At 41.3% G+C, this 13,984-nt stretch overlaps 1 protein-coding gene across 7 annotated transcripts in view; it reads left to right on the plus strand.

Annotated features, from left to right (window-relative positions):
* The window catches only part of kcnab2a (potassium voltage-gated channel subfamily A regulatory beta subunit 2a), a 92,458-nt gene that overhangs the window by 31,929 nt on the left and 46,545 nt on the right, over nt 1-13,984 (plus strand). The window lies entirely within an intron of this gene.

Genomic DNA, 13,984 nt, shown 5'->3' on the forward strand with positions numbered 1-13,984 from the left:
ATCATGGAAACGTTTATTTCTTTCCATAATTGTATTAAAAAAGTTAAACTTTTATAGATTATAGATTCAGGGCGCACAATTTAAAGAATTTCAAGTATTTATTTGTTTATTTTTACATAATCTGGGTTTCTAGCTCATAAAACCCGCAAAATCAGGAATTCAAAAAATTTTAATACTATGAAGAAATCAGTCCAAATTTTGCAGGCCATAAATGTTTTAAACTGAGTGTCACACACTAATCATCTACTAAACTCAAAGCACCTGCACAGGTTTCCCTAAGTGTCATTAAATTGCTTCAGTTTGGTTCAATTGTCTCAGTTGGGTTCAATATGGGGAAGACTGCAGAATTGACAACTAGCCAGAAGACCATCATTGATACTCTCCATAGGATGGGTATGCCGCAAAAGTTCATAGCTAAGGAGGCTGGCTGTTCACAGAATGCTGTGTCCAACCATATCAATGGAAAGTCCAGTGGTAGGGGGAAATGTGGCAGGAGAAGATGCACCAGCAAAAGAGATGACCGTGGGCTTCAGCGGATTATCAAACAGAAAAGATTCAAGACTAGCAGAGATCCAGAAAGAGTGGAATGAGGAAGGAGTCACAGCTTCAAAAACCACCACATTCAGACGCATCCGACAGATGGGCTACAACTGTCGGGTTCCTCGGGTCAAGCCACTTCTGAGCCTGAGCCGACGTAGGAAGTGTCTCAACTGGGCCAAGGAGACGAAGGACTGGACTGTTGGTCAGTGGTCCAAGGTCCTCTTTTCCAATGAGAGTAAAGTGTGCCTTTCATTCGAGAATGTCCAAGGGTTTGGGGGAAGACTGGTGAAGAACAGAACCCAAGCTGCTTGAAGTCCAGTGTGAAATATCCACAGTCAGTCATGATTTGGGGTGCAATGTCCAGTGCAGGTGTTGGTAAACTCTGCTTTCTTAAATCCAAAATCACTGCAATAGTCTACGAGAATGTTTTAGAGGACTTCATGATTCCTTCTGCTGAGGATCTGTATGGGGATGCAGATTTCATCTTCCAGCAGGACCTGGCCCCTGCCCATACCGCCAGAAGCACCGAAACCTGGTTTGATGTCCATGCCATCGCAGTGCTTGACTGGCCAGCCAACTCGTCAGATCTAAACCCCTTTGAGAATCAACGGGGTATTGTCAAGAGGAAAATGAGGGCCACCAGACCCAAAAGCAAGGAAGAACCGACAGCAAGCATCAAGGAAATCTGAGCTTCCATAACTCCCAGGCAATGCCACAGGCCGATTGCTTCAATGCCACGGCACATCGGGTCAGTGATTAAAGGAAAGAGATTCACAACCAAGTATTGAAGATTAACGTATCGTTTTGAAAGTACCATATTTTGACTGATTTTAATGTGACCCTAATTTATTTTTTTTTTCTAGCAAAACTGAAAAGTAAATGATTTCTTCGCAGTATTCAAATCCTGGTTTCGTGGGGTTTATGAGCTGGAAGCCCAAATTATGTAAAGATCAACAAATAAATACTTCAAATTGTTTAAATTGTGGACCCTGAATCGATAATTTATAAAAGTTTAACTTTTTGAATGGAATTTTAGAAATAAATAAACTTTTCCATGATATAATTTTTTTTTTGGAAAGGGTCTGTACGTACAATCATTAGGCAAAGTCCCTGTCCCTTATGTACTTTTTTTTTGGTTCTCAATGCATAGATTTGATTCGACTGACCTTGGAATCAGTTTGAAGTTCTGAACCTTTAAGTAGCAGTAATTGCGTCATGGTTATGAGTGAGTGAGTGAATGTTCATGAATTTTACTTCGAAGTACTGTATGTCTTGACGTTTCGCAAATGTCACTTTTTGTAATAATCTTACTTGAAAAGTGTAAAAACAATTTATCCCATGTAAAATCAGCAAAACCCTGTCTTAACTTTGTAAACATATTGGACTTCGTGGTGAAGCCAATATTCGCTAATCTGCATATGCTTTGGTTTTTTTTGTTTTGACCTGTCCTCCATTACTTGCCCAGGCCAGAGCAATGAAATTATTACTTTGGCGCCATTTGGTGGAATTGTGTTTTTTTTTTTGTTAGGTTTAAGTCATTGGGTAGTGTTTTCATCTGTGTTTGAGATGTCGTATATTGTTCCTGGTGCTTGAATGCACCACGGTCAATAGTGAAAGTGAAGGTATGTTTCTGCTTCTCTCCCAGCGCATATACTGTTAATAGCTGGTGTAATAGTATGCTTTGCTGTTACAATTTGCTTGTATTGCATAACATTTATGAGTGTGTTAAAATGACAAAAGTTGAGTTTAATGATTTAATACTGTTTGTTTAAGGTGCTGCTTCATATCACCCATACACCCACGTTATGGCATCTACATGCAATTACAAACTCCCTTTTGGGGGTGCGGCAATTATTTATGGATTTTTGCAGTTCGTAGGCAGGAGTTGCTATTGGTCCCCCACAAATAGTGAGGATTTACTGACTGGATATTCTTCCATTTCATTTTGGAAGCTGTTGCATCTTGCAAAAAAGCCACATGAAAAGCAAAACATTGCACAATTAATCGGATCGGGCAGTCTCAATTCTTAATCTGAATCTTCTTACTCTACAAGTGTAAAAACAAGTTTAATAAAATGTCAGCAAAACATTCTCTGTAACGTTGTTAACAGGTGAAATATCAGAGTCTAAACTCTCATGTGATTTTACTGCGTGATGTCATTCAAGACCTCGGTCATCTTTTGTAATACGTGTTGCAAAAAAAAGCAAAACAGGAAACGTCAACGTACTGTATTGTCACACATAAAGATTGTTCGAGGCATATAGTTTTTTTTTTTTTTTTTTATACATAGTAGATCGGGGAGGAAAAATCGGTCTTAGCAGACCACACACAATAAGACAATCTTTTACATATATCTGATAATCTGGCCTTTGCTGACTATAATCGAAAGAGGGGGAAAAATACTCAAATTTGGGCCGATTATCGGATTGTGTCTACCTCGCTTTAGCTGCTCAGTATTTTTACTACTACATCTCTTTTACATCAAAGCTCATTCTGCTGATCTGAGTAATAAAAAGCACAGACGATGTCGATTTGCCTGTAATTACCTCATGATTTCTAACCTGGCGACGTGCACTTTTCTGTCCTTTCTTAATATATATTTTTAAGTGCAAAATTGTCTGACTAAATGCTCCGTCTTCCTCTACATGAGGTCGATCGATAGAGCCTCATTCTCCCCGTCGCTCCGACGAGCCTGGCGGGCTAATGTTTGCTTAATCTGATAATGCACTGTTTCTGTTGTGCTTACGGCATCATAATTAACATTAACATCCCGTGCCTTACATTAACCTTACCGTTATTCAGGACAAGGATGACACGCCAATCAGTCAGTATGGGGGCAGGGGGGTCGATTGTGGGGTGGGTGTGTGGGTGTGAGGAGTGGTGGGGGGTGGGGGGGGGTCATTGCTCGAGAGAAAAATCGCATGAATACTATTATTATTATTATTATTATTATTATTTTCAGGTATTTACATCTAGATGCTATACACAGAGGATTGTGATATTTGGAATGAAACACGTTTTTTTTTGGGTGGCCAAAAGTATTGGAACAGCAATGCTGTTTGATTTGTTGTGATTTATCCCCCTCACTTCCCTCTTTAACAGGCTTAATAGGGTTTAAGTCTGGAGATTTGCTTGTTAAAACCTTCCACAGAAAAACACTCAGTTACAACATTTGCTCTCCACGTAACCCGCAAACATGGGAAATGTGAGCAAAAAACACGACTGTAGCTGTCTTTTCATTCCTTGTTGTTCTGTGTGGTCCATTGGCAATTGGCAAACCAGGTTAATGGCACATTACTGCCATCAACTGATCTTATCCTTCCAATGCAAGGAAACCAATGTGAAAGGATGGTGGCTGGATGTGGTGACGCGTGCTGCCGCCATTTAGCGGTGGTTGTGTATCTCACATTCTGCTCATACCTCAAGACAAAATTGGTCAAGTGATGGCTCTTATCAAAAACAAAACAACCTTGCAAGTCAAGGCACTCTTATCTCAAGGCAGTACTGTAATTAGTTGTTGAATTGGGAATTAGACCATCAATGTAAAACTAAACAAATTGGATTAGTCATTTACCTGAACATATACAGCTATATTTACGACTGTGGTTTTCACGCGGTTGGGCTGTGATTTGTGGGTTGTCAGTCTCTAGCTACAGTACATGTCCTCATACAAGCGCTCAGTGGCGGTTACGCAGCATTCGTGTTTGTGTGTGTTTTCGGCATGAGCTCAAGCCTGCGTAGCTCATTATTGTGCTGCTCTAAGTAGTAGTATTTCCTGTGTAACAACAATCAGAGGCTTTTAGTGCAAAAAGCGTTGGTGAATAATTCAGAGCTGATATTATTTGCTGAGGCTAGCAGAAACGGGACAAAGCCTCTAAACGCTGTAAATGGATTTCTTTCACGAGATCTCCCCGGGAGGGGATGAGGCGAGGTGTTGCTTGCGGTGCTAGATGGCGGTCCGAGTGGTGAAGAGAGGAAAGGGATGCGCTCCCTTACTCACTAATTGGTTTAGACGTTTCCAAGTAAGACACTCCCAGTTTGGGTGGACCCACTTGGTCCGTCTGCAGTGCAGTATGGCTTTATAAGCGCTGACTCGCACCATTCGACCTTGCTCATGAGCCGACCCCAAAGAAACCAGGTGAGTTTGTGGAAAGATCTTTCCGCCAGTGGCCAACGTTTGTTAGCATGTGCGACGGATGAACTTTTCAGTGTGGAGCGTGCATGTTGCCTAGTTTTCAAGTCCCCTTAAGTTTGTCCACATGGAGAAAACTTCAATTATTCCATCATTTGTAAGAGCCGTCTTTATGCTGTAGTCACGTTATAGTTCCTTATCACAGAATTTAAATATCCAGCACTTAGACACTTGTAATGTGATGATTAGGATTTCGTAGGACATTCCATGTTAAATGTTACACATTATTGTTGTAACATAAAAAAAAAAAAAACACTCCATTTCCATCTTTACTGTAAATTGTTTTAATCTATGGCTACACGCTCACTGAAAGCTTAGTAGCACTCTTTTTTTATTAGGCTACTTCTTTGTCCATTTTGTAGTATTCAATTAAGTGTGATAATGTTCTTCCAAATTATGAAGTTTAATGTGGTATGTGAGTTAATCCGGTATGCACTATTAAGTTGTAAAATATTATGTCCACTGTTTTTAAAGTAAATGATTTGCTGATTTTTGTTTTTGTTTTTTGTTTTCACAATTGCAAAGTAGAATTCCAATGGAAGCATGCACATGTTGTTACCTTCCATTATTGGCGTAAGCAACACAGTGCTGCCCTCTGTTGATTTATGTCATTAAGGGATGTTAAAACATGGTGGTCAGGAGTCAGATTGGAAGATTTTCTCCTGTCAAAAGTTGTGTTTGGTGGCAGTGAAGAACTAGTGTGAAAATTATTTTGGATCCAGCTGGACTAGGTCTTTGTTTTTTGTTATTTATATATATATATATATATATATATATATATATATATAAAATCAAATTGTGGTTTTCCTTTTTGTTGTCCACTCAGAGTGGGATTGTGTTCACGTTTTCGCTTGTTGCTTGTCTGGATGGATTAAATGGCATGTGTCCTGTTTCTTGAGCACCTGAATGCTGCCTATCAGTGTCACCCTGCCCGTGGCACACCTGTCGGGGGAGGGGGAAGCGACTGCGGTTGTTCTGGGCCGTGTTGATTACAGGATGCATGGCCATTGTACAGCCCAGAGCCCAAGACCTCTTTTTTTAAAGGGAGCAGGTGATATTTAAGGGAGGTGCACCCTTCGCTCCATCTGTGTGGCTTCTTCATCATTTGTCAAGAAGGCGAAATACTGAGGGAGGGGTTGGCATGTTTACGGGAGGCTATGCCAGTAGCCCCCAGGGGATTCCCAGCACGCTCAAGTCCGGTCACTGTCCTGCTGAAAACCTGCAGATCCCTAAACCGTCAGCGCCGAGCAGTGGCGTCCGCAAGAGCAACAGCAGCGGCAGTGGAAAGATGCTGTCCATGACATACAGCGAGAGCATCCGGAGCGGGATCAACCGCTACCACTCGGACCAGGGGCTCAACCAGCCCCCGAGCAGGCCCACCGACCAGGCCGAGCTCCAGCGTCTGCGGGAACAGAGGGTCGCCGCTCAAATAAAGAACATGGAGGACTTCTTGAAGATGAATGGCCTGGCCCTGGAAGAGTGTGTGTCCTATCAGACAGGCATGAAGTACAGGTAAGAAAACAGTATTCAGGACCTGCAAAGTGTGAGATTGGAGGAGGCCAGATGTTTGAGAAATCGGCTACACATTTGTGTGTGAGTAGATACTAGTGTTTAGATTAAAAAGCAACTTAAATGTTGTTTCTTTTTTTGTCCTCTGGTATGGCTTATTGTGTACGGTTTCATTTCCTCATTGGTCAGTTGCATATTTGCCGAACTACGAACATGTTGGAGGACTTATCCTGTCATCACAGTGCGCTGTCACCCGAAGTGAAAAATGTTCAGCTGCACGCCCTTGCGCTGCAGCAGCACATGTACAATGAATGGGTTGTTCGATGGCGTACTGCATTGTCCTAATCACAGTGTGAAAAGGCCTTTAATCCGGTCCATCACTGTGACTGTTTACATATTCAGTGGCTTTCTATTTTCATGTATTATGACCATCAGTGAATGTTCTAACCTCAAACGTCCACTCTGGCTGTGACTTCCAATTTAGAGAATTAGATCCAGCGCCACACAAAGTGGCACATAGTCCACTCCTGCTGGACAGTGCAGAAAATGCTGTGACAAAAACATCATGGATCATCAAAAAGGGAAAATTGATGATTTGAATTTGTAGAGTTACCATCAAGGCACGAAATTACATTATTTTTTTTCATCCAGAAACAATATTAAGAGAAAACGCAGTCAAGCCAAAGGCGCAGGTTAGGCTGGTGTGTTGCAGTTACCTGGTTGCTTTACAGTCACATGCCTATTGCAAATCATTTTAGGCATGACTGCTGCTGCTGCTGTTGTTGTTGACAGAGATCAGTGACCAGAGTGTGTATATGTGCTAGGCTGCACGAGGAGTCTTGAGTTGTCCTCGAGGCTTATATGTCACAGAAGCTGGTTTAGCTTTCACATTTTTAAGATGGCGGATATACTGTATCAGTATGTTAGTGGCATTATAAATCATTTACTCTACTACTACTCTACTCTCATTTACTTAATATAATCATTTATTTATCAAGACAAACTGTACACTCACTGGCCACAATATTAGGTACAACACAGTCTCATGAGATAATTTAAGTGTTTCTGAACATTTTCCGGATTAAAAACCTGTGGCCCACCAGCAAAAAAACAACATGCAGTTAAATCATTGTCCCATTCTGTATTTTTTAGTGTTCATTATGTTTTCTTTGCCCCCCCCCATATTGTCTCCCCTTTACAAGGGTATCGATGCTAAAGCATCCATAAATCCATCCAAGTCTCGTCTTTGAGGTGGAGCCTATCCCATCTGACTAATCGCCGGTTAGTCTCAATGCACTGGCAGTACATCCATTCAATGAAGCTCGCATGCATCATTTTGGGAGGAAGTCAGAGTATCCAGAGAAGTACGTGCCAATTGCACACGGAAGAGTCTGAGCTGAGATTCGAACCCAGAATCTCTCGACTGAGGCAGGGGTACCAACCCCTAAATCCACGCAGGCATGTGGAGAACATGTAAACTCCACAGGGGAAGGCCAGGAACCGAGACCACTGTTACACCATGCTGCCTTGATGATAACCCAAACACGTAAATTGTACTAATGACAAAACCAGAACCTAGCACCACAAGTTTTAGCTGTCAAAGATAAGGCTCACTACCCATGAACGATAAAGTGTTGTTACATTACCATTCCGATGGCGGTGACGTAACCCAAACTTGTACATAAGACGGGAGTGTGCCATACTCTAAAATTAACCTACACGAACACGGTAGTAATCATAATTACAGCAAATATTTGTTTGAAAAACACTTCTAAGCCATAAATATAAATCAGTCTAATGCAAAACTAAGTGCGGCAGTAACTGAGCATGCCTTCGCAAACTAGTTCATTGCGCGTCATGCTTAACCCCGAAAGGTCAATCGTAAACCAAGGACTATACAGTATGGTCATACCTTGACTTACAAATTCATTCGTTCTGCGACCAAGCTCGTAACTCAATTAACTCGAGCAACGAAGTATTTGTATTTATTTTTTCTTCTTTTAACTGCCAAAACAGATTTGGTACCAAAGACTGAAGATGTAACAATGACCTTAGAACAGGATCTTGAGTTTATTATGAAGTGAGACGGTCTCTGGCTGATCCGTACACTATCAGCAATATAATTTAAATGAATATCAGTTACATACACAAGTTTAATCAAGCAGATGCTAACATAAATGGCGACGCAGTGCAGTTCTACACCACACTATCACAAATATCGCAATGTCTACAGCACCGTTGTAAGACGTCACATTCTTCATTATGGCTAAGCAAAACCAGACAGTTTGATTTGTGTGGGGCCAGACAGGAAGCGATGTGTCTCCAATTTAAGCGATATGGACGTTGAAGTATGGATCTTTGTTGCTACCTCCACTAATGGACATGGTAATGACCCCCATTTGGTCGCCCATGCGAGCATACTATAGCTGTGTTTTACCATAGCCGTTCCTCCATGTTCAGTAAACTGTTTTTATGGACCCATTATGAAGCTGTTTTACTTAACTGTGACAGTGGTTTGACAGTTTCTCAGTTATTTGTTGCTGGATGTATTTATTATATTTTGACACCAGGGGGCAGAATAGCATGCGCCCTCTCTGCCTGGATTTCGGAATTTTTGTTTATTTGTATTTTTTTATTTTTGTTGTTGTTGTTGTCTGATCTTTAATCTGGGTCCTTCCTATCACATACCAAAAAAACATGCGTGATAGGTTCATTGAAGTCTCTAAAGGTGTGATTGTTTATTATTGTTTGTTTATATGTGCCCTGCAATAGGCTGGGGACCTGTCCGGAGGGTTGCAGGGGCTTCTCAAGACCAAAAGTCAGATGGGATAGGCTCCAGCTCACTCGCGACCCTAGTGAGGAGAAGCGGCTCAGAAAATGGATGGATGGATGGATGATTGAATGGATCATTTGCGGTCCATCTCGAGGCCACTAGAGGGCGGTCATGTTCCATTCAAGCACTTTGACTTTGCTTTGAACAGATAGGTCTAGTCAGCAAAATGTCCGTATCACAAGTGTAAAGTATGTATCGATTAGGGTCAAGGGTAAGCTGGAGGCTATCCCAGCTGACATTTGCCAAGGGTCGTGGGGTACACCCTGGACTGGTCGCCAGTCAATCACAGGACACATAGCCAATTGGCAGCCTTTCACGCTCATATTCACACCTATGGACAATTGAGTCTAAAAACTAACATTCTTGTTTTTGGAATTTTGGAGGAAGCCGGAGTACCCAGAGAAACCCCATGCAAGCCCACTCCACGGACGACTGAGCAGAGTTTCAAACCCTGAACCTCCTCACTCTGAGGCAGACATGCGACTGTGCCTATAATTCAGTCCCAAATACTTTGGCATCAACAACTGACTGAAAAGAGTATAATTAACTGCTAAGAATATAACTATACGAAATAAAGTTTGCATTTGATAATAATGTGTTTTTGAATCGGACAAAAAAAATCCAGAACAAATTACTACTACTATTGACAAATGAGCTTGTAACGCATTTTTTCAGTTTTCTTGTTTAATGCACCCACAAGAGCGTAGCAGCTTAAATATTTTGCGACAGCCACAGAGCTGATGAAAAGGCAGACAATTTACAACAGTGAAAGTTTTTGTTGTTGTTTTTGTTTTTTGGCATTTCTTGCTCCAGCCAGGTCCCCTTGCGTGTGAATGTGTGCATGTTTTTTCCCCCGGCACAACAAAACCCAAAACTGTTGTTTTTGCAATTTAAAAATAAATACTGATTTTCAGATTGCCACAAACAGGTCTGAAGCAATGGCCAAAAATCAACCCCCCAAAAAGTCCTGTTTTGTTATTTTTCTTTTGCCATTTCTGCATTATCTGTTCTTATCTATTCCTCCAACCTTTAGTCCTTAGACTTCTCTCCTAATGGCTTACCTGCCCACACGCACACCTACTCGCTCAACTCAAAAAGATGCTCTGAGGAAACTATTTGATTGACAGATATGGCTATGATGTTTCCTCAGAAGGCCTCAAAAATTCCTGGGTCAACTTCATCCCCCCATTCCATGTAGGTGCCGTTTAAGTAACAACAACACGGGGTGGACAAAACTGAAAACAAAATTCTAAACATCTTTTGGCGACAGTGTGAAAGGTGCTTTTGACTATCGTGCTCCCCCGCATTATCAAGATACGACTATTTGCAGATTTTTTTTCAGGGGGGCTCGTGTCCTTATCCCCGAATAGTATACTTTTGCAGTGACGCATTCCAGTGAATTGCCTTTTTTTTTTTTTTTTTTTGTCACACAGCAGAAGTGTAGCCCGTGTTTCAGCCTGGGGAACTGTGATTGTTTATCTGCAGGCAATCCCTCTATTTTTAGCCACAGTTGTATACAGTGGAGCACTGCTCCTGCTGCTGCTTCATCTTCACCTGTTCATTTGTGTTTTTACCAAACACCCCCATGCCTTCTTGCAGTCCTCCCGACAATGACGTCTTTGCCACACAAGTGTGAAGTGATGTTTGTGAGTTGGCTTGGCTCCTTCGCCTTTGAGGTATTCTGTTTGGATTAATCTGACAGTTTGTCAAAATCTTCAAGTCTGAGAAGGCTTTGTTGGCCCAAGAAGTGGGAATTGCTGTAAATTACTTTTTTTGAATTGTTTTTCTAGTAATTGTTCAAGTGTGACAATTCCAACAGGTGTCATTTACATCCTTCTGTAATGCTTAAGTCTCTGATTTGGTTGCCAATTTAAATTTGAGGCTCAATCTGCCACAATGTGACAAGTGCACAATTTTCGTCATCATTATGTTTCTTTGTGAATTTAGTCAGAAATCTAAACAATAGAAAATAAATTAAATACTTACCGTATATGACATTTAAACTGGAATTACAGATTCAACTCTGGAATGTTTTTGATTTGGAGTTTGCATGTTCTCCCCATGCTTGCGTGGCTATTCTCCAAGTACCACTGCTTCCTCCCACATTCCAAAAACATGCATGTTATGCTCCTTGAAGAGTCTTCATTGTCCATTACAGTGAATGGTTGTTTGTCCATATGTGCTCTGCAATTGACTCGTTACTTGTCTCTCGATGCAAAGTGTTACATAATTGTGCTCAAATAAATGTGATCAAATATTTAAAAAGGTTCGTAAGTGACTTAATAAAGCATCTCTTAACATTCTTTGGTCAAAATACAGAAAATAAGGACAAAGAATTACAGTACACTAAACAAACCTTTGCCATACTGCGGTTGAAATAACTTGGTTTTGCAAGGCGGCTCTGTTTCATACAAAATAGCCACTGCATGATCAAGAGCTACTTCAAGCCCAGTCTTGTATTTACCCTCGTGGAGCCACAACTTCACCAGGTGTCCAAATTACACTTGGTCAATTACTGTGTTGATCCACGCATGTGGCGCATGCAGTAGACACATCACAAGACCCCACCCCCACGTCAACAACTGATTGTACGTGCTGGCTATCGGAAGCTAACGCTAATCACACTGTTACCTTATCATATTTTAGATGTTTTAACAAGGTGTCGTGACATATGCGTGGTTACTATAGCATTTTTGCTGTGGGAAGCCTTTCTGCCTAGCAACACCTAATCATGTGATGGTTTCCTCTGCTCGAAATGGTACACGGGGACAGGCTGTAGGATTGTACGCTGAACATGACAGCTTATTCAGCTGCTGCGACTCGTCACATTAAGGCCTCTTTATACTCCCGCACTCATGCGGCCGACAGCGCCCGCATTGCCGCCCGCGCGAGTATAAAGACGCCTTTACTGTGCATGCTCCCTGTATGTACAGTGTGTGTACGATGTTTGCTTTAAGGACACCATGTTATGCAACCCCTTGGTGACGTGATTCCACTCCTGATGACTAAATGACTGATTATATTTTGGCTACTACTGCCCATTGGAAAGCCCCTCGTGTTGGTCTTTTTCTGGAAGCATATGCCTCCGAAATTGCACGGAAATTATCTTGTGAGACTTCAGCACAGTGAGCATCTAGTGGATGAACTCTAAAAGCATATTTTGCTTTTTCTCTGGTTTCGCTATAACAGATGGCACCTGTGATGGCAAATTAAAAAAAAAATAATAATAATAATAGACCTGGAAACAAACGGAGCAAAGTGGTACACGCGTCTCAAGCAAAGATTATATGATTGTGACAGTTAGACCCTCGGATGACCTAAATCCATCTATCCATCTGTGGAAAAATCAGAATACCATGCATACGCTCAATTTGCTGCTTGCGAGTTCACAATTATTCACATTTTTTTAAACCTATTTTTCGTTATTCACTGAAAAATTCCCGTTTGTTATTTTTGTGCTCAGGCCAAAGACCTATCGATTACAGTAATATTGCTTTTGCACCATCTTGTGGCATCTTGGTGCCAAGATACTCTTTTAAAGTGAGTAAAGCTTCATTTAGGGATTTATCTTGGTGCTTTGTTGAGGTCCTTCCACTTCATCCATTTTTGTGAAAATGCAGCATGTTCAAATGGGGTGCCAAAAGGCATGACCTATGTTACATAATTACATTACATAAGTACAGAGGGCTTCCCTGTCCTCTTTTTGCACAGCTCAGCTCTCCTGCTCTGTTAGATGTGTCATCGGGGACAGCGGCAAAGATGAGTCCTCTTGAGCTCTGCTGCACGCATCTGCAGGGAGATTTCACGTGCTCTCCGGAGAGTTAAGAATCAAGGCGATGGCTGTGAGCAGCGTGTCTCTCTCGCGTCGTTTCAGGAGTTCCCAGATTTACCTGAACAGAGAAGTGTGTTGTTCTGTCTTTTTAAATAGTCTATGAGGCTTTCATATTGGCAATTATTGCCATTAATATTTTTTTATTTGCAAGCCGCTTTGGCTATGTTGAATGAACTTCAATATGTCTGAGGATATTTATTTTGACAGAGCTTACCGGTAGCCTAAAATGGCAAAACTACACAAAACCCAACACATTTGTTCCTAGCAACCAAAGATTCCTGTTGAAAATGATTGAAAATCCCTTTTTTCATCCCACTTTTACGAGTGTTTTTATTTTTAATTCACCATTTATTTTTCACATTCAAAACATGCAGCTTATCGCTATTGATGTTGGATAATGGTGTGTCTAAAAATCAGTGGTGCTGCTCCTCATTGACCCATCTCAGCGACATAATAATAATTTCTGGCCATTATTTAGTTTCCTTGTCCTACTACACCATTGAAAATGTCAATTTAGAGGTCACATATATGTTATGTTTTGACTTCGTAAAGGTTTCAATGGATGACTGCCTTTCTTATCCATCCATCCATCCATCCATTTTCTGTACCGCTTTATCCTCACAAGGGTCGTGGGCGTGCTGGAGCCTATCCCAGCTATCTTCGGGCGAGAGGCGGAGTGCACCCTGAACCGGTCGCCAGCCAATCGCAGGGCACATATAAACAAACAACCATTTGCACACACATTCACACCTACGGGCAATTTAGAGTCTCCAATTAGTGCATGTTTTTGGGATGTGGGAGGAAACCGGAGTGCCTGGAGAAAACCCACGCAGGCACGGGGAGAACACACATTCACACCTAAGGGCAATTTAGAGTCTCCATGGCTTTCTTATTTTTATTTGTAGTTTATTTTTTATTATTTGTGTGCCAGCTAATTTTTCCCATTCAAAGCATGACTTACACGTATTACAAAAAGACAAATGACTATTATTTTGTGTATATTAAGGACTAAATACTTTTTAAAATGCGGACTCGTTTATCAGTGGGAATAGAATTATTATAGCAGCAGCTTTTGGGA

The sequence above is a fragment of the Phycodurus eques genome, chromosome 10 (genome assembly GCF_024500275.1).
Source record: "Phycodurus eques isolate BA_2022a chromosome 10, UOR_Pequ_1.1, whole genome shotgun sequence".
Taxonomy (NCBI): domain Eukaryota; kingdom Metazoa; phylum Chordata; class Actinopteri; order Syngnathiformes; family Syngnathidae; genus Phycodurus; species Phycodurus eques.